This window comes from Thermobia domestica, chromosome 2 (genome assembly GCF_964235325.1).
Source record: "Thermobia domestica chromosome 2, izTheDome1.hap1.1, whole genome shotgun sequence".
NCBI classification, from domain to species: domain Eukaryota; kingdom Metazoa; phylum Arthropoda; class Insecta; order Zygentoma; family Lepismatidae; genus Thermobia; species Thermobia domestica.
The window spans coordinates 177,425,966-177,451,872 of record NC_137455.1 but is presented as its reverse complement, the minus strand read 5'-3'; the positions used below and the strand labels follow the sequence as shown (position 1 = coordinate 177,451,872).

Genomic DNA, 25,907 nt, shown 5'->3' with positions numbered 1-25,907 from the left:
AAGACCCTCATGTTATTGTTGAGCTTTTCAACTCTTACTTCAGCAATATAGTTACTAACCTACTTAAATCGCAAACACCATCGAATGATATTAAGAATAACCCTAATCGAATTAATCAAATAAGTTGTTTTTTATTTATAATTCCAACAAATCCTTCTGAAATAATATCAGTAGTAAGGAATTTTAAATACGGATATTCAAGGGAACTAGATGACATCCCGGAATTTATAATCAAAAGATGTATCCACGCAATTGCACAGCCTCTGTCTCACATAATTAACGACTCATTCTTACAAGGTATATTCCCAGACAGCCTGAAATGGGCCCTTATAAAACCATTACACAAAAAGGGTGACAAAAAGAAATGCGAAAATTACAGACCAATAGCTCTCTCCTCTAAATTTTCGAAAATCATAGAATCCATAATGTAAAATAGATTAATTACGCATTTGGAACGTAACAATGTTTTATCTGACTCGCAACATGGTTTCCTTAAAAATAGATCCACATCTACAGCTGCCTTTCATTTCTTGCAAGAAGTGGTAGACTCAATAGAAAGTAAATCATACCCACTATCTATATTTTGTGACTTAAGTAAATCTTTCGACTGTGTCAACCATTCGTTACTCTTAAGTAAATTAAATGCATATGGAATAAGAGGTGTTGCTAACCAATGGTTTCAAACTTACCTTACAAATAGACAACAATTTGTAGAGATAAATTTCATTAATGAAGACAACTTGTATATCGAAACTCACAGATCAACACCTTCTATGGTTAACATAGGAGTTCCTCAAGGATCAGTCTTAGGACCAATATTATTTCTTTTATATGTTAATGATCTACCACTTTATATCACTCATGGTAAGTTATTTCTGTATGCAGATGACACAAATATACTTGTAAAAGGAAGTAATTTAACTGAGCTGCAAAATAATGTAAATATAACAGCAAGAGAGCTCGAAACTTGGTTACATCACAATAACTTAATTATTAACACCGAAAAAACCAAATGTTTATATTTTTTCCCAACTAATTCATCATCGATTAAACCTCCTTTTACAATTAATAATAATAATGTGGAATGTGCTTAAAATACGAAATTCTTAGGATTAAACCGAGACGACAAACTTAAATGGAAACATCATATAAACAATTTATGCCAAAATTTATCTTCTATTGTTTATATGGCTTATACACTTTCCTCTGTTCTTAACCTAGACACTTTAATTTCATTATATTATGCGTCATTTTATTCCCGAGTACAGTACGGTATTGCCTTCTGGAGTGTCACTAATGATTTGTTTACAATATTTAGATTACAAAAGAAAATAATCTGTATCATTACACATTCCCATTTTCGTAGTAGTTGTAGAAGTAAATTTCGTGAACTCAGACTGCTTTCGATACCGAGTTTGTATATATATGAGGTATTAAAATTAGTCAGAAAAAATATAGATAACTACTTATCGCATGCCGACGTTCATGAATATAGAACTAGAAACTGTGATAAATTTGTAATACCGTCACACAGAACAAGTATGTTTGAAAAAACTACATTTTATAGAGGTGCGGTGCTATATAATAAATTACCAAGAGAATTGAAATACACAATAGATGATATAAAGTTTTTGAGAGAGATTAAAAATATGCTAATTTGTAAATCTTATTATTCTGTAGATGAGTATATAGGTGAATAATCATTTATTATTTCTGAAGGCAATAAAACTTGATATGTAGATATATTGTAACCATTAGATTAAATAATAAATCTTTATTTTTTCCTTCTTTTATTGTAAAAAAATTTAGTTTTTATATTCGTATGCTTATAGTTTGTTTGTATGTGTTTATTAACTCTGTATTTAACCAATGTATTATTGTGAAATGACATGTTCTATACCATATGTACAAATTTGTGTACTTTGTATGGTCAAATGAACGCAAATAAATCAAATCAGATACTTGATTTCTCTTCTGATTTTGTCCTCTCCCTGAATTTGGAGTTTATTTTTCCTGATTGTGACCTTTCCTTCTAGTCAATTTATTTTTCATTTCTAAAATCCCCTTTGTTAGGCATACATAAAAAGAATTTACATTCGTAGCATACAAATATTATGTCCGAGGTAAATATTTACCGTTATTGGTTCCAGGCAAGAAGAAGAGCATCGTACAGCGTTTTTTTTTGTGAAATTTGGTAGTTTTTTAAAAACTGTCTGTATCATACAACGAAAATTAGAAAAGGGTTAGTTATTGGAGGTTAACTTTATTAAACAATATATTTAAAGCGAATTGAACTAATTGAAAGTTATTAATATTACTGTATGCGTTATTCAGTATGACAACGAATTTCTTAGTTGATGTAACATATTTCTGTACCGGAATTCAAAACAATGCTTTATGTACTTCATATTCGATTTTCTTACTAATTGAATCATATTGACATTAGATGCTAGAACAAGATTGCCTCCGGCGAACTTCAAAGTTTCTAACCTTAAAGTTTTTAGAACCAATTATGGTTTATGATCCACACAATTCAATGTTCCGGTTCAATGCTCTGATTAGAAGTGATTTGGGTATGTGAAGAACTAGGTAAACAAATCACATTAATCGGAACAGTTAGTGGTAATAATATCATCCAATAGGTAATTAATTATTAATCGAGAAATTTTTAAAATTCTTGGGGCAAGACTTTAGTATAGGCATTTCATTCAATTGACTCGTTCAATGAATCGATTCTTTAGTCACTGAGTCCTATGTTTAGCAGAAAGGGTCCAGCTCTTCTAAAAAAAAAAAAAAAAGTTACAATTTTGGTAATTTTTGTTCACATTCGGTTAGTTTAGGTTCGGTTCGTTAGTATAACATTCGGTTCACATTCGGTTAGTTAGTATAACAGTTGGTTAGTTTAAGTTCGGTTAGGCTAATTTAGGTTACGTTTGTTTAGTTTAGTTTGTGTTATATTAGTGTAGGAGTCCCGCATAATTTTCCAAAAAATGATAGAATTTCGCTTATTTCTATTAATATTACGTTAGTTTAGGTTAGTTCAGGTTAGCTTAAGTTAGTTTATGGTAGGTTAGGTTAGATTTAATTACGTTATGTTACGTCTAAGTACTTGCATCACTCATTTCTCCTGTAAATTTTGTGTATTTTACGTGCTTCTGGATCCCTTGTACTAAACATACCCCGAAACTGATTCCACGGAACAGATTCCCAACTGTTCCGAAGAACCAGTTTCTTAGTATCATATCGAGAGAGGTTCTATACCGCTGTTCTACCACACTGATTACAAACCAGATTGGTTACTTTCTATATGGGTGATTCCACGAAAAAGGGAAATTTTTTGTCACGGGCATTTCTTCAAACTACTACTAGAAAGAATCACCTCATTTTAATTTTGTTTGGTAGTAACCGTCACAAAGTAGGTATGCCATGTATAACAGTTTGCAAATATAACACGAAACATACGTAAAAAATTAATTATTACCCAATTTCTCAACACCGTGGGCTGTCACAGACTACAGTTGACTGATTTTAATCAATAAATTACAACTGAAGTCGCAAATCAAACATCATTTAATAGTAATTAAATGGAAGAGAACACTTCAATATTTCGGTTTTGTGGAAAGTAAACCTTTATAACGATTATTTTCGAAAGCTTGACTATGCTTCGTTTCTGTCACCTCTATTTCGTCTCAACTCCATGGCATGAGAAAAAAATGTCATTGCTCTCAACAGATAGTATGGTCGTCCTCATTGGCAATACCCACAAGAAGACAAGGCAGACATGTTTGACTGAAGAACAGAAAAAGTTGTGTGCATGTGTTAAAAGCTATAGGAAAAATATTTTTGTGTGTGGAAAGCAGGTGGGTATATTAATTGATACTCAACACCATGGTATTTATTACTGAATGTATTTGTATGGTATATACCTTCTTTCCCTTGAGGAACCTACGCCTTAACGTAGAAAATTCGTACACAATTACTCACATGTACTGGTCAAAAAGTGGGCCGGTAAAGATAAATTATATTCGATTTTCTGAACTCCATGTCCATCTGAAAACTAAGGAATCCACGGTGTTGAGACAAGTTCACGGAGTTGATAATCCTATAGTGTTTGTTATTCTCATGCTCTTCCAAATATTTGTTCTTTCAATATATTGATAGAAATAAAGCTCGTTTATGGTCTAGTGACTAGTATGCTCGCCTTTTGTGCGTGGTTCTGGGTTTGTTTCCCGGTGGAAGCTCAAAAATTAATGGTGTTTACTTCGCACAGCGAGGCAATTGAAAAACTCATTTGAGTAGAGATGTACTGAAACCTGATCGCGCAGATCATCGCAACGGTCGTAGGAGCCGACACGCTGACCACGTGTCATTCACACTCAAAGGCCGGCTGGTGGGTCCTAGCCCATTTAAGAAGTGTTTCGCGGAAGTTCAGATTTGGGGCTGTCAGATAGCCGGAGGTAAAACTTCAGTCAAGTCAAGATGGATGGTCTCTGTTTTTAACCTATTGACGTCTCAATCTTATGATCAACTAATTGTTTTCTTTTCAGGGATTCTCGAAGAGTCTGAGGGCAATATACGGACAGTCAATTTTATGACGCGGATCGGGAGGAATTTCTCCTGGCCTACTAAACCTGACCTTTAAAAAGCGTTGGCAGTTGTCATTCTGTGTAGACTAGAACAGCCCTTCCCTGTTTCCTCAAGACATTTCCTTCATTGGAATAGAAAATGAGGGCTACTTAACAAAGAACATCGAATTATCCAAAGAAGACAGAAATGATGAGTGCCTTACACTGTCATTTAGTGTGCATTATAGAGGGCGTTTCAAAACAATACCGACAACGTTTGGGAGGTGATTCCTAACACCAAGATAAGATAAAAAGTGTAGACCGATCTGGGTGCACAAATGCTTCCTTTCGCAGTTGTAGGCCGCCGAAAACATGAAAAAAATTAACTTTAAAGGTCCATAGCATAAAACTATGGGACCTATCGTAGTCGGGTCAGACTTCACTTAGGAATTAGTATGTGCGCTATCCAAATATCCATGTTTCAGAATCTTGCGGTACTTCCACAACAACTTTTATAGAAGTAGTTGGTGAGTACTTCAGATTATACGCCCGTTGCCAAACTTCCTCTATAAAAATTGCTTCGTGAGTACCTCAGGATTCTGAAACATATTTTTGGATAGTGCACATATTAGTTCCTAAGTGAAGTCGTGACCCGACTACGGCAGGTCTCATAGTTTTGGAGCTATGGACCTTTAAAGTTCATTTTTTTTCATGTTCTCGGCAGCCTATAACACCGAAAGGAAGCATTTGTGCACCCATTTGTCTATACTTTTCGTCTTATCTTGGTGCCAGGAATCAGCTCCCAAATGATGTGTGTATTGTTTTGAAACACCTTGTATATATACCAAATATACAAATACACTTACCAAATGTTGAAAAAGTATTGCACTTTCGACGTGTTGACTTGATTACACAGAGAAGACAGACGGTTTACATAAGCTCAGAAAACAAATGGAGTAGACAATAGACAGGTTTAGTGACTACTTCGTCTGTTTCGTAAGCTTATGTGAAAAGTTTGTCCTCTCCATATGATAGTCAACATATTGAAATCGCAATAATTTTTCAATATTCGATAAGTGTATGCGTATTTCTTTTTTTCTTATTTACGTCACATATTCACACACACACACACACACACACACATATATATATATATATATATGTACTCAATTTTGGAACCTTCATTAGATATATTTTCATATGTTTGCAGTATTTTCTGGAGTATTTTTGTATAACAAATTACGTGTCATCTAGTTTGTTAGAATTTTATTCAACATAAGGGAATATTCTGACTTACAAAAACTATTGGAAAATTATTTCAATTTTTATGTAAATTATAAGCTTAATCACTTATAAACCAAAACTTATCACCAAGATGTATCACGTTTCTCAACTCCACAGCAATTTTCAACTCCGTGTTAACTAATCTCAACTCCGTGACCTATGGTCTCAACTCCGTGGGTGCTGAAAAGTTTATTATTTTTTATTTACTACACCAATAACGATTCAGCTCTGCTGAACACCTAATTAACATGTACTTAGTAGTAGTAAGTGCATGTGATATTTTTATCGAAATAGGCGACCATCAACGGAACAAAAATTTTCCAAGTGAAAATTTCCCTTTTTCGTGGAATCGCCAATATGCATTTTTATAGAGAAAGGAAACAACCTGCTTCATAATCAATATGGTAGAGCAGCGTTCTAGAACCTTCCACCAACACCCCACTTAAAAAAAAAAAAAAAAAAAAAAAAAAAAAGCACGAAATATAAAACAGAAATCGTGTTAAATCATACTACAAGGGAGAGCAAAGCAAAAATTATGTATTAAAATACATTGTACTACAAGAGGGCAAGTCCCCCTAACCCCCTCTAAACCAAAATATATATTGAAGTAAATTGTACTACAAGGGGGAGCAAGCCCCCTAACCCCCTCCAAAGCACTACATACATATCAGAACTTAAACAAAATATAAAAGAACAACATACCTGAGACCAAACTGAAGTGTACAATTCACCAGCATGCTTCATAAAAATTAAATATTTTTCACCAATTCTCGCATCTTTACAAAATTTTCGACACCATGGATAATATGCAAATTGCAACGTCATGGACTCAGAACCATGAATACAACTTAAATTTATTTTCAAATGACACCAAAGATTTTCTATATTTTGCGTGCAGGCACCACTTACTGGGTCAACGAAGTTTGAAGAATGGTTCACAGTCAAATGATGCCATCATTCACTATTTAATGATGAATACCCCTTCCAGCAATCAGTTATACTTGTAGAATTAACATCAAAACATGTCTAGTAGGGCCATTCCATCGTCACGGGCAGGACATTTACACTATATTTTTGATGTATACTATATTTACAAGTTGTATATTTCTAAAAGTACAACATAAATTCTGCTAATTGTATGATATATGAGCAGTACAGACTTAGGAGTATATGTAGTTGATGTTTTCAGTATTTTTTTCTGTTTAGAGTTGAAAATATTAATTCTTAAACGTCTGTCACGGGCGGGGACAAAAAAGAGAAGTGACTTTCGACACACCAAGTGAATGTTACAAAACTCTGTGAATTCTTAGCTCAAAATGTTTTTATTTAAACGGAAATGTATAAATGATGAAATTTTAAAACAAACTTTACATAAGAGAAATTTGCCAAATATTTATATTAATAAATAAACTAAACTTTACTGTGTCACGGGCAGGACACGTGGTTGTCACAGGCAGGACACCGTGTGAATCAGCACACAAAACTTCAATAATAATGATTTCAAAAATGAAATAAAATCGAAAATAAGTCAATCTCTGCTGTTCTGCTATAGCATTGTACACAAATAATTCTATTTAATTTAATCGAGGCTCGCTTTTATCACATAATAATAATAATATGTCGTACACTTATTTCTCACCACCTACACTTTAGAAAATAATTTTATCTGCCCATTTACACCCATCTTGTAGAGAAATTCGTACAAAACACTGTCTAACAGTATATAAAATATGTGCTGGTATCCAGTGCCCGTGCCGTGGAAAATCAGCGCAGGGGGCGAGAGTATGCGACCCGTCGCGACGGTGCCCCCGTAAATATGAGTGAGGTCGACAGACCAGCCGCAAAGCGTCACCATGGTTGGCGCGACGTGTAAGAAAATGTTCAAAAATAAACCCTCCTTTTCCTTGATTTTGAGCACTTTTTAATACTTTTTTCTTCCATTTTATATATATCTTTTATTTTTTCCTCCAATTTATATATATCTTTTATTTTTTCCTCCAATTTATATATATCTTTTATTTTTTCCTTACTTTGACGCCCGGGGCCGTCACCCCGCTCGCTACTTCCCCCCACGGCACGGCACTGCTAGTATCACGGGTTTATTTGATCGAAATGCACGTAAAACATATCTTCTACAGTCTTTAAAATTTTATCGCAGTCGCTTACGGTCTCCTAACGAATTTCTTTGACTTTTTTGTCCTCTTCCACTGGGCTTTGTGCGATTGTTGCATGTCTGTGTTTTCTTTTTCTGTCCACTAGAGAAAAATTCCATCAGCAAAAATGTTCCTTGTGTTATATCTTCAACAGCTGGTCTAACACAAGCCTTGTTAACATGCAAACCTAAGTCGTCGCTTAAGATAGCTTCATGGCTTTCGAAATCATCATTTTCAGAATCTGAATAAAAGTCTGTTAGAAATTTAAAGATTTTACACGTTTAAGCTCTGATTTTAAAGTTCGACAAACTACCAAATTTTCGCTGTCAAATTGAAGGAAGAAAACTGTTTTGATTGGAGACAGCAACAATTGACAAGAGCATTTTCCCGTCTTTTATTCAAAGCGTCTTTTTTTTTTTTTTTTTTTTTTTTTTTTTTTTCAATTTCTGGTGATGATAGTAGTAAAACAGATATATTTTGAAACAAAGAACTTAAAGCTGCTATGAAATCAGCAGCACATTCTACAATTACTTTCTTTTGTTTCACCAAGTTCCATATTGCCCTTTTTGTACGTATTCAATTCCATCCACTTCACCCTTGAAACGAACAAAAAGGTGACGCTAATGATAATATTCATATGACACTTATTTTCAGTTAAAACATCATACTGACAGTAATAGATAATCCTCTATTTAAGTAAATAATGTTAAAGCTTAGAAAACTTTATTTTAGTGCACATGGAATCATTTTCTGTCATGAATAACAAGTGTACACAAACTTTCCCTTTCCCACCAGTTGCATGCTCACTGTCACGGGCAGGACAAGTTTTCAAATTGAAATAAATCGAAATATATTATTAGCATTAGTCCAAAATTTAGTAAATGTGAAGTACACGTGCAAATTGTTACTTCTACTAAGTACGAACCACTTTTTTCAAATTTAGTAATTCAGTACAATAACTTTTGGTAGTTTTCTGTCACGGGCAGGACACTCAAGTTGACGTTTATATCTTTAATGATATTACAAACAACTTTTATCCTGCAAACACTTTTTCAGCTGCAGCTTGTAGCAAAAAGAAGCATCTTGAATAGCTCGAAGTTACTTCAGCCAAACTAGCACAATATACCGTAAAATGTTGCCGATAACAAGAATAAAAAATTTCCTCGCAGCTGACATGTTACAAATTCACAACTTAGACTTAAAATTTTACGTGAATTCTAAGTATAAATAAATGTTTCTTTGTGAAAAAGTAAATTTCGTTCTATTTACTTCATATATACGTAAAAATGCATTGGTTTCGACAGTTTTCGAAAATTTGGGTTCACTTTCGCGTGGAATGGCCCAGTAATAACTTCATCCAAACTTTCTGCCGACCTCTCACTATTCGGACATTCACTCAAAAAAATATCTCCTGTCTCTCGGCAAATTCCACGTACAATCCACACTTTATTCTTTCGCCTTCCAACATTATATTTTCTCCGTCCAAAGAGTGCCTCATCGATCTCTACTGTCAACCTGGGTCCACCAATAACAGGGACAGAATGTCTTACAACAGCCTTAAAGCACAGCTCTCTACAATAATTTAGCCAATCGGAAACAGTTCTCGAACTTATTTTCCCATGAAACAAACATTCATGAATAATATTTGCGTTGTTAGTAACACCAGCAACGAACATATATGATATTAACAGAATTTCATGAACTTGCAACTTCGAATGACTGATAAAAGAACCATTTCGAACAGAAGCTTGTTTTAAATATGCATGACATTTTCCGTTGTAACACACATAAGAAACTTTCAGACGATCACCTTGAACTACAGTATCTAACTTTCACAAACGTTGCAATTTTTATCTAACTTTAAAATTCCAACTGAGCAACAAAAGCGGTAGCTATTTTTTCTCACTATTAACCACCAACGCTCCTAGCCTAAACAAATTTAAATTAGCGATTTCTTCATCCTCATATAGAATATCAACACCGTTTGCCATTATACCGTACACAGCAGGGAAAAGAGCACAGCACAACCTACTGCAAAACAGAATAAACAGCACTGACACACCACGCCTACAAACACACAACCACATGACGTCACACCCAACATTCCATACAAGAACGAAAGTACCACGTACCAGAGAAGTCACGTTCTAAAGACGATTCACATCAACAACCAAATCACTGAATCAAAGAATCAAATGAACGATGACATGCCTATAGTAAAGAAATACCATTTTTGGAACAGTTTGTGTGAGATATAAACAGATTCAAACCTAACCATGACATTAATATTGAAAGTTATGCTAAAAGGGGTTAAAGGCCGGAGAGTAGGTACAAAAAGATGAAAAATACTTAAAATTTACAGGAAAGAAAAAGTGAAATGGTTATTTTGCATTAAATTAATGTTAACAAAAATATGTGTTTCCAAGTGTTAGAAGCTGAATGTTGTTCGTCCAGTTTTAAGTGGAAGCATGCAAAGAAAGGAGTTATTACGCTATGTGCAGCGGCACCGATTATTGAAGTGGAACTGAAAGCGCGGAAAATGTAGACAGGCGTTGAAAATAAAGAAATGGAGAAACAGTTAAATTTTCAAATGTGAATATCGTCTTTGTATGAAATGTGCCTAGCTACCGCTCTGGCCGTCTCTGCTTCGCGCCTGCATTGACGCGGTTAGATAGCATTCGTGCTTTTTAGTGACCACCTAGCACAGGTTTGTTTTGTGGCATATTTCTGAGTGCAGCATTTACACAGAAATCGGTAAAGTTTCCCTAAAGTGAACGTGGACCGAGGAATTCTTAAGAAACACTTTCTACGATAATGACAATGAATTTTCTCATAAATGAAGAAAAATCACGTTTTTCAGGCTGAAGATATTCTCCCTAATCGACGGTACAAATGCCATTAAAGATGGGTAATACTCATTAGTTAGTGTCCTGTTCAAAAAGTAAAACATAAACGTTTAATCTGAACAGTGAAACAATGATGATTTAATTGTATTTTTAAAAGTAAGTCTCCAAAATTAACTGTAGAAAGGGGAAAAGATAATAAAAATGAAATGAACTATTTCTAAGTAGTGCATTGCAAATCCATTGAAACTAGGAGTGAGTGCATGTATTATTTTGTCTAGTTTTTAAATATTTCTTCATGTTAGTAAAATAAGATAGGTAAAAGAATATGTTAAGGTGTGTATTACATCGCGCTATTTTCTGTAAGTTTGTTCACCTAAGTGGTGCGCCATAACATAAAATAGTGAGATATTTCGTTGACTTTATTTCCGTAGCGTGATACTATTGTAAGATTATTTCTTAAACTGCTTCTATGCCGTATTTAAGTTTTCTTCTGTTGCGCAGGAAAAGGATGTTTTCATCACCTAAAGTCAAAGTCAATAATTGGTAAGCCTATTACTTCTAAAAATGGGATAGGTGAAGTATTAAACACTATACCTGGGGTGATCAATAAGTTTTGCTTTCCTAGTGCTACATGCATGAAAAGTAGGTAACTTACCCATGTCTTAATATATATATTAATGTGTAATTTTTGTTTCTAGATACAATAGGTTTGAAGCTAGGAAGTCTGGAACGAGTAAAACTGTCGAATTGTGTTCACCCGTTTTTAGAATCAGCAACGAGTTGATTGGGCATCTAAAGTGTGTATCCAATAAGGACGATTTTTACGATCGTCTTGGACCATGGGCGAATCTTGAGTATATCATCATATTTCAGAGACTAAGATATGAGTAAATGTGAAAACATTTCCACTTCCCCTACACCGAAGGGCCTGCGTGGCAACTTTCTTGGAAGAGAGTAATGTTTTCAGTTTTCTGGGTAATCCTCACTGGGTCATTCCATGTCAGTTCATCCAGGCCATGTCACCCGAACTTAGGAAATTTCGCCACCGGAACTTTCGACATAGTAATTTCGTCACCTGTAATTTTGTCACCAAAATATTAGGATGTAGGGAATTTTGTCATGGTCATTTTTCACCTTTGTTGAACTAAGTAGAGACAAAGTAAACGACCAAAACAGCTAATCTGATCTTAATCAAACTTGGAAAACAATTCAGTTGGTGTTCGACTCTGGAAAATCGAAGTTTCGAATGCTTGACGCAAGAACAAACAGCAGTAAAAAAACATAATGCCATCTTCAGCAAATGTTAAAAGCACAGGCAAAATGTGTCGCTAATGGATTTATATATTACTGTTTACAAATATTAAGTTTTCAAAATTTCAGAACAGAAAATAGAAAACAAAATATAACCTGCTATAATGCAATAAGTACACCCTCCATTCCAAAAGAAACCGAACTTTTGAAAACAAATAGTACCACTAGTGCCATCTGTTGTAATATTTTACCGGTAGATGGCGTAGTCCCTCATTGACAACTGGTATAAATGTCATGACATTTGGATGCACGGCAACAAAGTTATTGCGTTTCAACTGTCAGTGTGTTGTGTACATCGGTCGGAAAATGAGTTTCAAACATCGAGCTGCAATTGAGTTTTGTGTTAAACTGGGTAAAACTTTTAGTGAAACGCACCAAATGCTACAAAATGCATATGGTGATGAGTGTCTATCCCGTACGCAAGTTTACGAGTGGTTCAGGCGATTCAAATCGGGTAGAGAGACGCTGAATGATGACGAAAGATCAGGCCGTCCCAGAACCGGATTATCGGAAGAAAACATCGAAAAAGTGCGTGAATTCATCAAACATAACAAAAAATCGTCGGTGAAAGTTATTGAAATGGAATTAGGCATTCCTCAAACAACCGCATACCGCATTTTGACCGAAGTTTTGGGCCTTAAGAAGGTTAATTCGCGGTTTGTACCACACAAACTCACCGAAGACCAAAAAGTTGATCGAATTGCACACTGCAAAGACATCGTTAAAAGTGCTCGGCAGGATCGAAACTTCTTGAAATCGATTGTAACTGGTGACGAGACGTGGTGTTTTGAATATGAGCCCGAAACAAAGCGGCAAAGTGCTGAATGGAGAGCGCCGGATGAAGGAACACCCAATAAAAGTCGCTTGGTGAAGTCAAAAGTTAAGGTGATGCTGATTTGTTTTTACGATTCAAAAGTAATTATCCACAAAGAATTTGTTCAGTCCGGCCAGACAGTCACTGGAGAGTTTTACTTGGGCGTCATGAAGCGTTTGCTGGCAAGAATTCGTCGTATTCGGCCCGAATATCGCGAAATCGGCAGTTGGACTCTTTTGGACGATAATGCACCATCACATCGTTCGCGACTTGTAACTGAATTTTTGGTCAAAAATCACATTATTCGGTTGCATCATCCACCCTATTCACCAGATCTCGCTCCGTGCGATTTCTATCTGTTCCCGAAACTGCATTTGGCGATGAAAGGAAAGTGGCAAGCATCGATTGATGCCATTGAGAAGGCGACGACCGCCGTCCTAAAGACCATTCCAATAAAGGACATGGAGAAGTCGTTTGACAACTTGTTGGAGCGTGCAAATATGTGTATCGATGCAGAAGGGGAATACATTGATTTATAAAAATGATTTTTTCCAAAATGTACATTGCTTTTTTGTTTTTTTAAAACGTTTCTTTTCTTTTGGAATGGAAGGTGTATTTTACATGTTGATTTTCTGATTTTCTACTATTCGTAACATTATAGGAAACAACAAGCAATTTTTTTTTTTTCAAACATTTAGTTCCAGTGTTATACGTTATGCACAAAGACTGGAGCCGTTTCTGCAAAATCTGAAACACTCTTCTAGTTTTGTTTTTTGGTGGTTGACCCACAGCATCTTGATGTAGCACAGTTGAAACCGTTGCTTCAACTTGTTGAATTAGGTGCTATCAAAATAGTCCAGAAGATCCAGCTCTTCCTCCGAAGACTCTTCTATTCCTGATGCACATCTGCTACGGGAAGAAATGCCAGTCCATTTATTTTCTCGCAAAATAGAGAAAATTTTCATTGCTCTTGTACCCTTCTGTGAATCCAAGCTCTTGGATCTTTCCCCACGTTGAGTGAGTCAGGTGAAAAAAAAAAAAAATAAATAAATAAAAAGCAACGCTGTACACGAGTTAAATTTCCAAAAGTTGCTTTTACAGCCTGCATTTCCGCTATCTCGAAATCCATAACCACAGTTACAGGGTTCGGATATTCACTAAATTCACTGCACTGATGCACCACCGCACGAAACAGTTCTTCATATGAATTTTATGTCTTGCTCTGCATTAGGGCGTACACCTAGTAAAAGAAGTCTCACCTCAAATGACATACACGTGATTTTTTTTTCTTTTTTTTTTTTTTTTTAAGGAGCCATTTAAAAGTTGCCGCCCACCATCCATGTTTCACTTCTCAATAGCTCCATAAGGCTATATTTAAAGGAAACTTCCAGAAATATTTATACGTTTTTCTTCCTTTATATAAATTTGTTTTCTTCACATATATCCAATAACAATTTGCCAATGTTTACTTAGAGTTGAAATATAATATTCTTCTTTCAATAGCTCCTAAAAAAGGTAACTCTTTACATGACTCAATTAACGTGGATGAAGGTCCAAGAGTTTTGGCTCAGAGAACGGTACAAGAACGATGCAAAATTTCGTCTAGTAGCAGGAAAATGAACGGATTGGCATATCTTTCCATATTTGTTTGCTATTTTCTGTTCTGAAATTTTGATATTGGCAAGACTTAATATTTGTAAATAGTGATATATATATATATATATATATATATATATATATATATATATATATATACACCCATTAGTTCCCCATGTTGCCTGTGCTTTTAACATTTGCCGAAGCTGGCACTATTTTCTTCTACTGGTGCTTGCTCTACGTCGAGTACCCGAAACTTCAATTTTGCAGAGTTCAACACCAACCGAATTGTTTTCCAAGTTTTATTAAAATAGCGTACCGGTAAGTTGTTTTGGTCATTTGCATTGCCTCTATTTAGTTCAAGAAGGGTGAAAAAATAAATAATAAAATTTCCTATGTGATAATATTTCTGTGATAGAATTACTGGAAACTTTTATGTCTTATTTCAAATATGATATCCAAAATATGTAACTCTTTTAATAATAATAATAATAATATTTCGATTATGCTGCATAGTTTTGCTGGAGTTGAAGATTAAAGAAAGAAATTTCAAAAACTTTTTCGAGTTCATTCATTATATTTGTATTATGTTCTAAAAGACACTAGTGATGAAGTTATCGTGACAAAATTTTCGGTGATGAAATTACACAGGCCTACAGAAAAAAAATTTTTTCTTGGTGCCTAAAATTTTAGAGCTGATTTTAACTATGTGTGGGGCGCTGAATCCAATAATGTAAGCAGTTTTTTTCTATCAGCTCTACTTTGGTAGATACAGGCTACTGTACCAGTAGTGTTATTTACGTTACAATGTATGTGGAAGAAATATTACAATCCAAAATAAATATGTAAATTATAAATGATGTAACCACTATTTCTGCATGCTTCTTGCAATAGTATACAAAATAAGCAAAAGAAATACAAATATTCTCGTAATAACAAGTTTGAATATGATCTTATAAACTCTGCAACTCAAATAAATCCTACTGTGCTCTATAGAGATTTCTATTTGGAAGAACGGCGCTCTTTTCTCATTAGTGCTGCTATCTGTCGGTACTAAACGGAAACTAGTCATATAGTAGTTCCAGGAACGTCCACTAGATTGCATTGGTATTCTACTTGGCTAGTGGATCGTAGTTGTTGTCTTGCAGGTGGAGTGACATGTTGGAACATGTGAGTTTTGTTCTGAAATCATAACTTGTATCGCGTATACTAAGGCTTTATATTTAACATCCGTGTTAGTGGCCTGAACATAAAATGAGTTCAAGTCGAAGAAGTTGTGTTAACCATCCTGATGTGTTTTGCTACATATGTGGTGAGTACACATTTAAAGACAATAGAAAACATATCAGTGACTTTGTAAAAAAAGCATATCATGCATATTTTGGTGTATGCCTAGGGGACCAAGATAAAACGTGGGCTCTACATATTGTGTGTAAAATGTGTACTGAACACTTGCGACAGTGGACAACTGGAAAAAGAAAAAGTCTTAAGTTTGGTGTTCCAATGGTTTGGAGGGAACCCACAAACCATGTTGATGACTGTTATTTCTGCCTGGTAAATGTTACGGGTATGAATAGAAATAACCGGAACAAGTGGACATATCCTGATCTGCCTTCAGCAAGACGTCCAGTTGTTCATTCCGATGAAATACCAATCCCAACGTTTCACCACTTGCCAGAGCTTTGTGAGACTGAAAACGAACGTAGTGAACATTCTTGTGACATGGATGATGGAAGTGACAGTGATTATGAGGGAATGTCAACAATTCCGCAACAGTTTAATCAAGATGAGCTAAATGATCTAGTTAGGGACCTTAATCTTTCAAAAGAATCGTCTGAATTACTTGCTTCCAGATTGAAGGAGAAAAACGTACTAGAACAAGGAACTAAAATCACATTCTACCGAACAAGGGAAAAGGAGTTTTTACCATTTTTCACTGAAGACACAAATCTCGTATTCTGTCACGATGTTAGAGGTCTCCTAGAACACATGGGTCTTCCAGAATACAATCCAGATGATTCGCGCCTGTTTATTGATAGCTCCAAGCGAAGTTTAAAATGCGTCCTTCTACACAATGGCAATAAATATGGCTCAATTCCAATCGCTCATTCAACACGACTGAAAGAAGAATATGAAGCAATTGCTTTGGTTATGGAAAAAATTAAATATCAGGACCATCAGTGGGTGATTTGTGTGGATTTAAAGATGGTGAACTTTCTTCTTGGACAGCAAAGTGGCTACACAAAATATCCTTGTTTTCTATGTCTGTGGGATAGCAGAGACAAAGCAAACCATTGGTCAAAAAAAGAGTGGCCGCAGAGAGACGACATGGTTGTTGGTAAGAAAAATATTATTAACATGCCTATTGTTGAGTATGACAAAATCATTTTGCCACCTCTACATCTCAAGCTCGGTTTGATGAAGCAGTTTGTAAAGGCGCTAAATAAGGACGGGCCGTGCTTTGCTTACATGGGAAACAAGCTACCTCAGATCAGCACAGAAAAATTAAAAGCTGGAATATTTGATGGTCCCCAAATAAGACAACTCATGAAAGATCCGGCTTTCGTGGAGTCCATGAATGAGACTGAACGTAGAGCTTGGACCTCATTTGTAGAAGTTATCAAGAATTTCCTTGGCAATAATAAAGCTGATAACTATGTTGAGCTAGTGAACCAGATGCTTAATGCATTCCAAAAACTTGGATGTAATATATCAAAATTCATTACCTGCACAGCCATTTGGACCGTTTCCCAGACAACGTAGGCAGTCTGAGTGAAGAACAAGGTGAAAGATTTCACCAAGATATTAAAACAATGGAGGACCGCTACCAAGGAAGATGGGATGCCCATATGATGGCAGATTACTGCTGGAACCTAAAAAGAGACTGTGCAAAGAAACATTCAAGGATGTCACGAAAACGAAGCTTCCGAAGTGTTGAATAGATCGTTTTGAACAAATTATTTGATTTTTTATTCATAAAAACTATTATAAAATGTAGTTACAGAGTTATTATGTACTTGATGTTTGTGTTTATATGGTTTTCATTATTTTCAAAGTGTTCCAAATAACAGATTTAAATGTCATAGTTTTCTTTTCACTTACAGTAAAACAGCACCTATGCAATTTTCAACGTTGTAGCAGGTCAGTCTTGCAATTCCTATATCTCAAAAACTAAAGCTGTTAGGGGAAAACTAACGCCATATTTGGATTCAGCGTCCCAATTCTACTTCAAATCAGCTAAGAAACACCCGGCACCAAAACCACTGTAAGCCAGTGTTATCTATGTGGTAATATTTTGGTGCCAGAATTACCGTGACGAAGTTTCCGGTGACAAAATTACCGCCGCCCATGTCACCCACTGACGCGGATTTTGATAATACGTGGTACATTTGGTCTACAACTATCAAAACTAACTTGTGCAAAAGTTAAGAGCTCTCGCTCAACCCATTCCAATGTTATGATCCATCAAAATTTGGACATGGTAGGCAAAATATTCTACTCGCGACAACCGGAAATGTTGCATCGAGGTTTAAAATTGCACTAGTTACATGCTGACATGAATCCTTTGAGGCAACAGACCTATCCATTCTGATGCAGAATTGTCTGTAGATTTCAAATCTAGGGTCAGATTGGTCAAATTTGTGATAGTATCAACCTAAAGTGCATTTTTGTACAAAAAACTAGTAAAAAGTATGCTTAAACAACGAGTCTCAACTAGAAGTACAAAAATTGCACTTTCAAAAAGTACAAATTCACAGAAATAATTCCTAGATATTCTGAAAGAGGATAAAATTTCCTATAAACTGAAATGAAAATCGTTTTGGGTTAAAGTATATTTGAGTAGTATTTGAGTGTATACTACAGGGTGGTCCAAAAGTGTGGAAACGCCCACATAAAATCCAAACCATTCAGAACTGGGGAAAAAGAAAAAAGTGATAATAACAGAGAGGGGGGAAATCTTTTGAGACATATGGCGGGAACCATCGGCGCCATCTTGAAATGGTGGGAACCTTTTTCAATGGGAACTGTATCGTGTGATACATCATCAAATAGGACTGAAATTTTTCCAGGAATCCAATTTTGAAATGTTTTTGATTCTACAACCAACCATTGCAGTTTTAATCTACAGCGGGCAGTGTGTGGCCCACTGCCCAATGTTACATCAATTGTTCAATGTGCCGTTCGTACTGAGCAATCATTAAATGTACCCGCTGCTGTCAGTCATCCATTACCCTGTTTAACATGTCCTCAGAAATGCTGGCACACGTATGAATAAATCTGCGTTTAAGGTGGTTAATATTCCTGAACTTGGTAGCATATACAGCGGACTTCACGTAGTTCCACAGAAAAAAATCCAGTGGATTGAGGTCTGGGGAACGCGGTGACCATTCTACAGGTCCTCGCCGTCCTATCTATCTGTTGGAATTGCTCATCGAGATACAACCACATAATCCGTAATGAGGTGGTGATCCGTCATGTTGATAGAACAAAGGGAAAGAGCCATCCTCTAATGTGAGGACGGCAGGATATCCTCCTCAAGCATGTTACGGTAGGTAATTGCATTTAAATTGCCCTCGATGAATAATGGGCCCACCATACAGGTACCCCATACAACGCACCACACCATCACTTTGTCAGAACCAACGACCCGAGAATCGTTGTACCAGTGTGGATTGTCACTCCTATATCGGACATTTTGCTTGTTCAACTCGCTCGACACAAAAAATTGGCCTCGTCCGAGAACAGCACGTCATATGCGACTCGAGGATTGTCTGATTTGTTCGGCCCACTCACAGAATTTGACTCGGTGGTCTGGATCACAGACGGTTAGATGTTGGAATAGCTGTATCTTGTATGGGTGCCACTTGTGCACAAATAGATTCGCAGGATGGACGTACGGAATATACCACATTCTTAGACTAGGCGACGATACTGTGGGCGAGACTTTTCGCGAATGATCCCAATACAACAGTGGATGTCGCTTCGTCCATCGCTGTGCGAGGCCTGCCTGCTTTTGGCTTGTTTATCACCGACCCGGTTTCCTCAAATTTCGCTATAACTTTCCACACTGCACTATGGGAAATGGGCTCCCGTTGAAATCGTGTGCGATCTGTCTGCTGCTGTACTCTCCTGAGATCAACACCATCTCTATTCGCTCATCCCTTGTTAGTGCCATTCCGTGTTACTCCACCTCAAGCAAAAGGAAATCGGTTTAAATCAGATAAAACAATGGTTGTTCGTAGAGCCAAAAACATTTCACCACTGCATTCCTAGAAATATTTCAGTCCTATTTGATGTATCACACGATAGGGTTACCATTTAAAAATGTTCCCGCCATTTATGCATATTCAAGATGGCAGCCGGTGGTACCATATGTCTCAAAAGATTTGGGTGTTACCACACTTTTGAACCACCCTGTAGTATATACTTAAATACCCAAAACGATTTTTATTTCATTTTATGGGAAATTTCATCCTCTTTCAGCAATATCTAGGAATTATTTCTGTGAATTTAGTACTTTTTGAAATAGTGCAATTTTTGTACTTCTAGTTGAGGCCCGTTTTTCAAGCACACTTTTACTCGTTGTTTGTACAAAAGTGCACTTTAGTTGATACTATCACAAATCTAACCACAGGTTTGAAATCTACAGACAATTCTGCATCAGAATGGAAAGGTCTTGCCTCAAAGGATTCATGTCAGCATGTAACTAGTGCAATTTTAAACCTCAATGCACCATTTCCGGCTGTCGAGAGTAGAATATTTTGCCTACCATGTCCAAATTTTGATGGATCATAACATGGGAATGGGTTAAGCGAGAGCTCTTAACTTTTGCCCAAATTAGTTTTGATGGTTGTAGACCAAGTGTACCAAATATCATTAAAATCTGAGTCGGTGGGTGACATTTCGGTTTTTCGCTGGATGAACTGACGTGGAATGACCCACTGATTACGCGTATCTTATGGTCATAGCATGACTGGGACATATTATAGAGATCTGTTGCAGAAACTTCATGTTGCTTTGAAGGTAAAGTACTATGAGATACTCAGCAAAGTTGTCCGCGCCTGTTAGTCGATAATGCTCCCGCTGACAGTGTAGGAAACATTGAATATTGTGCAAAGCTTTGGTCACCGGTTAATTCCCAGTTTGCCATATTACCTTGACTTCGTGCCCTCAGACTTCTTTTTTCCAAAAATGAAACGTCTACAGATGCTAAGGTCATTTCCACTGTCGAGAACTGTTTTTCAAACCAATGTGGCACTTCCTACAAACAATGGCTGTGAATTTGTGTTTGGAGAAGTGTGTTGCTTTGGAAAATCACTATGTGGTAAAGGAAAAATAACATATATCTGTTTGAGACTTTTAGCTTCACTCTCTACGCGAAGGCAAAAAACTTATTGATCGCCCCACTTGTCTTATGTTCAGTGAGTTCAACTATCCCATTTTCAGAAGAAGACAGGCATACAAAGCTATTAACTTTGACTTTAAGTGATCAAGATACCATTTTCCTGCACAACAGAAGAAGAATTAAATGTTTAATAAAAGCAGTTTAACCCTGCTGTTCTGTTCGGGTCTATTTGACCCGAAATGGATTTTGATTTCTCATAAAATTTATGATAATTTTTGTAGTGTAGATCAAGTTTGTGACTTTGTTTTATTCAATCCAAATTATATTTTCTGAAACTCTCAAACTTTTATTATTAACGGTTTTCGAAATTTTTCTATATATTACTAATGTAGTGTTCGGGTCAATATGACCCGAAGAAGTTTTTCTGTGGTGTGTGAGTGAATTTTCAACTGCTGTCTTATTTCTCACAGAACTTGTGTATCTACTTTCGTGATATGTGGGAAAAGTGGATGGAAGTTCTTCCTAAGCTATATTATTCTGATGAAAACGTCACTGTTGATGAACCATTATTAGAATTTAGAGGGCGTTGCCCGTTCAAGCAATATACCCAGTAAACCGGCAAAATGCGGTATAAAAATCTGGACTGTATATGATAGCAAAACATCTTACGTTCTCAAGCAACATGTATATATAGGGGGTCTATGTAAAGAACCCGGTGCATAGCCTGAGATGAACCAAGGTATGCGTGTTGTAAGTGATCTTGTTTCCTAACTAATTGGCCATAATGCAACTTGTGTAATTTTTTCATCTCGTTTACTTTAGGACAGCATCTTCTTGGAAAGAAAATAACTATCCTTGGGACAATAAGGAAAAACAAACCTGAACTTCCGAAAATTTTGTCAAACAAAGAACTGCATTCACCGCCGTTTTATTTTGCAAACAATACAAGCGTTGTACATTACATCCATAAGAAAATTAAAAACGTTGTGCTCATGAGTACTCTTCACACAGAAGAAATCAGCAACCGAGTTGACAAGAAACCCAACATAATATTGGATTGTAATTCAACTAAAAGAACTGTAAACACTTTATATCAACTTGTGAACACATACACATGTAAACGCAAAACCAACAAATGGCCCATGATATTGTTGTATAATATGATCGATGTATCAGCTTACAATGGATTTATTTTGTGGACTTCAAACAATCCAAGCTGACAAGTAGAAAATCTCATCAAAAGAAGATTGTATTTGGAAGAACTTGGAAAATCTCTCATTTTACCTGAGATAAATCTAGACAATTTATGCTGAGAAGTGACGATACTCGAAACATTGTAACGAGAGCACAAGGAAATGGTGAATCTGAAGCTACAGTGATAAAACCCGAAGCAAGTTCTTATCAAGCGTGCAAGGTGCAGATACTGTCCATCACCTAACGACAACAAGATAAATTTGGTTTGCTTTATTTACAAGAAACAAATATGAAATCACATGCTCCTTATTACTGTCCGCTCTGTAAATAAAGAGTGGTGTGATCGTGTCTAACGTTTACCAAATTGTTTCATAGAAGCTTGTCAGTAGTACCGTTTACCAAATTTACCAACAAGTGTTATGCGCGTCTAATGTGTTATATTCTCTTTACTAATTACCAATCTTGTGAAGACTAAAAACAGTAAAGCAATGCAGTGACATGTGGGCTTCACGAATATGAACAACTGCATAGTAATAAAATTCTTACTACCATAAGCCATCTTGTTTTAGGTGAAAATAACTAATGTTTCAAGTTAAAATACAGTAAACCATTAGAAAATGTCCAATATTTGTATCTAATTCAACATTTCCTACATTTTGGTTTCATCAAGAGAATGTACATATGATGATGATGATGAAATTTTCTGCCCGAAGGTAGGTCTTGACCTGAAGGTCCCTGTGCAGTGAACCTACGACGGTTTGCTATTGCCTTCCATGGGATGATGAATCATCCAAGGACGGGACCTACAGTTCAAAGTGGGATCTGAACCACTTGTGTCCCCACCGGGAATCGAAGCCGATACTCCTTGATTATAAGGTAACGAGTGTAACCATTCATCCACCAGGGAAATTATGTACACTTATGCCCAAAATTATTGTCGCATGTCTATAAATATGTTGTTGTAGGAATAAAATTTGATAACGAATTCGCCCGGTATTTCTTACAATGTTCTGCAGATATGCGACAATCATTCTGGACATGAGTGCACATGTAATGCATTGCAAAATATTTAAAGACAATTAAAATATTTTCCTAGCACTAGACTATTAATTAAACTAGTCATTGTTTGAAAAAATGGTCCTTTTCCAATACAATTTAATTATGGGTCATATTGACCCGAACAGTATATGTGTATAATAAATGGGAACAGAGCAGCAGGGTTAAGGGAATGTCTACCCATCATCCGAGGCTTCAGAATCCCTATAAGGTAACATGTAAAATTTAATTCATAAATATCTTACAAAATACTGTACTTAAAAATTTGCAATTTTTTATACGAATGCCAAAGAGCAATACAAAGTAGATGGTTATCCCAATTTTAAACTTAATGACATAAATTAATTGTAATAATTACTTCCGTAATGAGATAATCACTACTGCAGGTAAAGGATCAAAAGACCACTTGCATACCTCATAAATTACTACGTGTGACATTCTTTGAAGAACACATGCTGGGAAGGGATGCATTGTGGCAATTTGAGAAGCGAAACTGATGTCTACCACTTCAAATTTTCATAATCATTTACGCCTTGAGCAGTCTCCGTTCCCATCCCCCACTTCCCTACTGAGTTCCTATAACTTTACGACGGCAACTATCTGAATTTGCCTTTTCGGTGGAAGCTGATGTGACTCACGTGTCAACAAAATACTTGATAGAACAAAGATAACGATCTTTGAAACCTCAATCTCGAACATATGTTTCCGATTGCTTTTCTACATCTTTTGTTGCTTGAAACGGACGGATTCTTCTTCCAAGCAGTAGCTTTCACCTCTGCTTCTCACAACTATACAACCAAGAAAAGTCTAAATGTTTCTTATTTACTTATCTTTTGTTTTCTGGAAGGATAGGTTTCATTTCATTTTATATCGTTTATCATAGAAAACAGACAGTGTCATGTTTCTGTGGTTGAACGGATTAATTGTATGCAGAGGTGGAAAAATGTCATGTTCCTGTGGTTAGAACGGATTAATTGTATGCAGAGGTGAAAAAATGTCACGTTTCTGTGGTTAGGACGGATTAATTGTATGCAGAGGTGGAAAAATCCAAGTTTTCCTTGTTTGGTTTTTAAATAACTAGAATTTCGTTTACCTACTCCTTTATATATTTACCATACCCGTGTGTGCGCGTGTGCGAAAAAGGAAAGAAAAAGAAAAACTAAAGAACTGCTTGATGGATCATCACCAAATTTGGTCAAAATATAGTCAAGAGTTAGGAATTGAATTTGTTATTAAAACACCTACTCAAACCGTAAGTGGTTTAAATAAACGATTTCTGGTTTGATCTTAGATCACCATAGATCGAAAACGGTAATATATACCCTAACAGCACAAGATGTGCTACGCATGTGCCATTTAGTTGTCCCAGCTACTTTTTAGGTACCCGACACTTGGCATATACATATGATATTCATGTGCTAAGTATGTAGGCCTACTACAGCTGCCTACAGTTTTAGGTACTTGTTACACCTAATTGATATTTGCAACTATGTATCACAAATATAGCATTTATATACCTGGCTCAGTTTCGCACTCTTAACAGTCATTTGTTTTTATGTTGTCACTTGGGACATATATCTGTTATGTTCTAGGTATGTCCTTTAGGTACATACTGTTTCAGATAAGATGTGCTAGGCATGCGTCATTTAGGTGCTCTAAATTAATCTTCCACATTTGATGCATTTATTGCTTCTTTTTCTAAGCGATTGTGTACTAGAAACAACAAACGCACCAACTTTATTAGATGGTAACTGTCGCCGATCATTTAAAAGTGAATATGGAAGAACAATAAAATAAAGTAAATAGACAATCGTCATTTTGTTATAAAATTACATGGCGAGCAGATTTTATCTGATCCCAAACGGTTATCGTCGAATATAGGCGGTTAAAGGAGCACTCTGATTAGCCAGATTCAAAAGACGTCAACAATTTATCCCTCTACAAGCGACGTTTTCTTCATCGCCTCCGTGGCCAAGTCGGAAGAGCATGCGGCTAGTAATCCAAAGGTTCGTGGTTCGCGCCCCACTGGGGTACTTTTTTTATTTGTTTAAAGTGTTGTGTAGACTCACCTTAATGTAAACACATTACTCATATGGGCGATTTAACATATTTTGCGGGAGTAATTTTGTGGTTCATTGACGCTTAGGCATGGGGAACATACCTAGAACCAGGGTTAGCTGGTTTAAACCAGAAAGAAAAAAGAATGAAAGTGCTTTAAATCGTGTGAACTTTTCCACATATCAAACCATTTGCATTAGTTTTCTCTCTTTTTCACCTTTTAATCAGTATCCCATGTTCAGTTCTCGGTCGAACCACAACCCTTCTTTCATGTGTAAACCTAGAAGCGGTTTGAGTGTCACTTTAAAGCGAAAGTCTTCTTGATAACCTCAGTATTACATAAAGATGTTAAGCGTAAACATACAAAACGAAGCCAAATTGTGTATTTCTGCTTATCTGAATGTCTGTTGTTTTACAAAAAAGCCAAGGTTTCTTAAATATATTGATAGACATTGGCAGAATTTATCTGCTGCCTACGTAGCTTTCAACGTTAGCTTGGATTGGAGTTAGTTTTAATTTTATTGAATGATATCTAGATACTAAATTTGGGATTTAATACCCCACTTTTAGCGTACTGATTATGATACGTTGACCTTAAAATTTTACATGCAAAGCAGTAACGGGATTTGCTTTGCATTTAAAGTAATAACAGGATTTTCCCAATGGTTAAGGCGGGAGTTTCCC

General features: G+C 36.0%; 1 protein-coding gene across 3 annotated transcripts in view; it reads left to right on the top strand.

The window, feature by feature from the left end:
* The first annotated feature begins 2,138 nt into the window (after positions 1-2,138).
* Positions 2,139-25,907, top strand: part of LOC145677494 (tRNA wybutosine-synthesizing protein 5-like) — a 55,974-nt gene continuing 32,205 nt past the window's right edge. Inside the window, exon 1 of one of the 3 annotated variants that reach the window (XM_081747975.1) lies at positions 2,139-2,242. The gene's annotated coding sequence lies outside the window, so the exon portion shown is untranslated. Of the gene's footprint in view, positions 2,243-2,350; positions 2,590-25,907 lie in introns of those variants that run through there. The other 2 variants (XM_081747981.1, XM_081747983.1) reach the window with 2 other exon arrangements.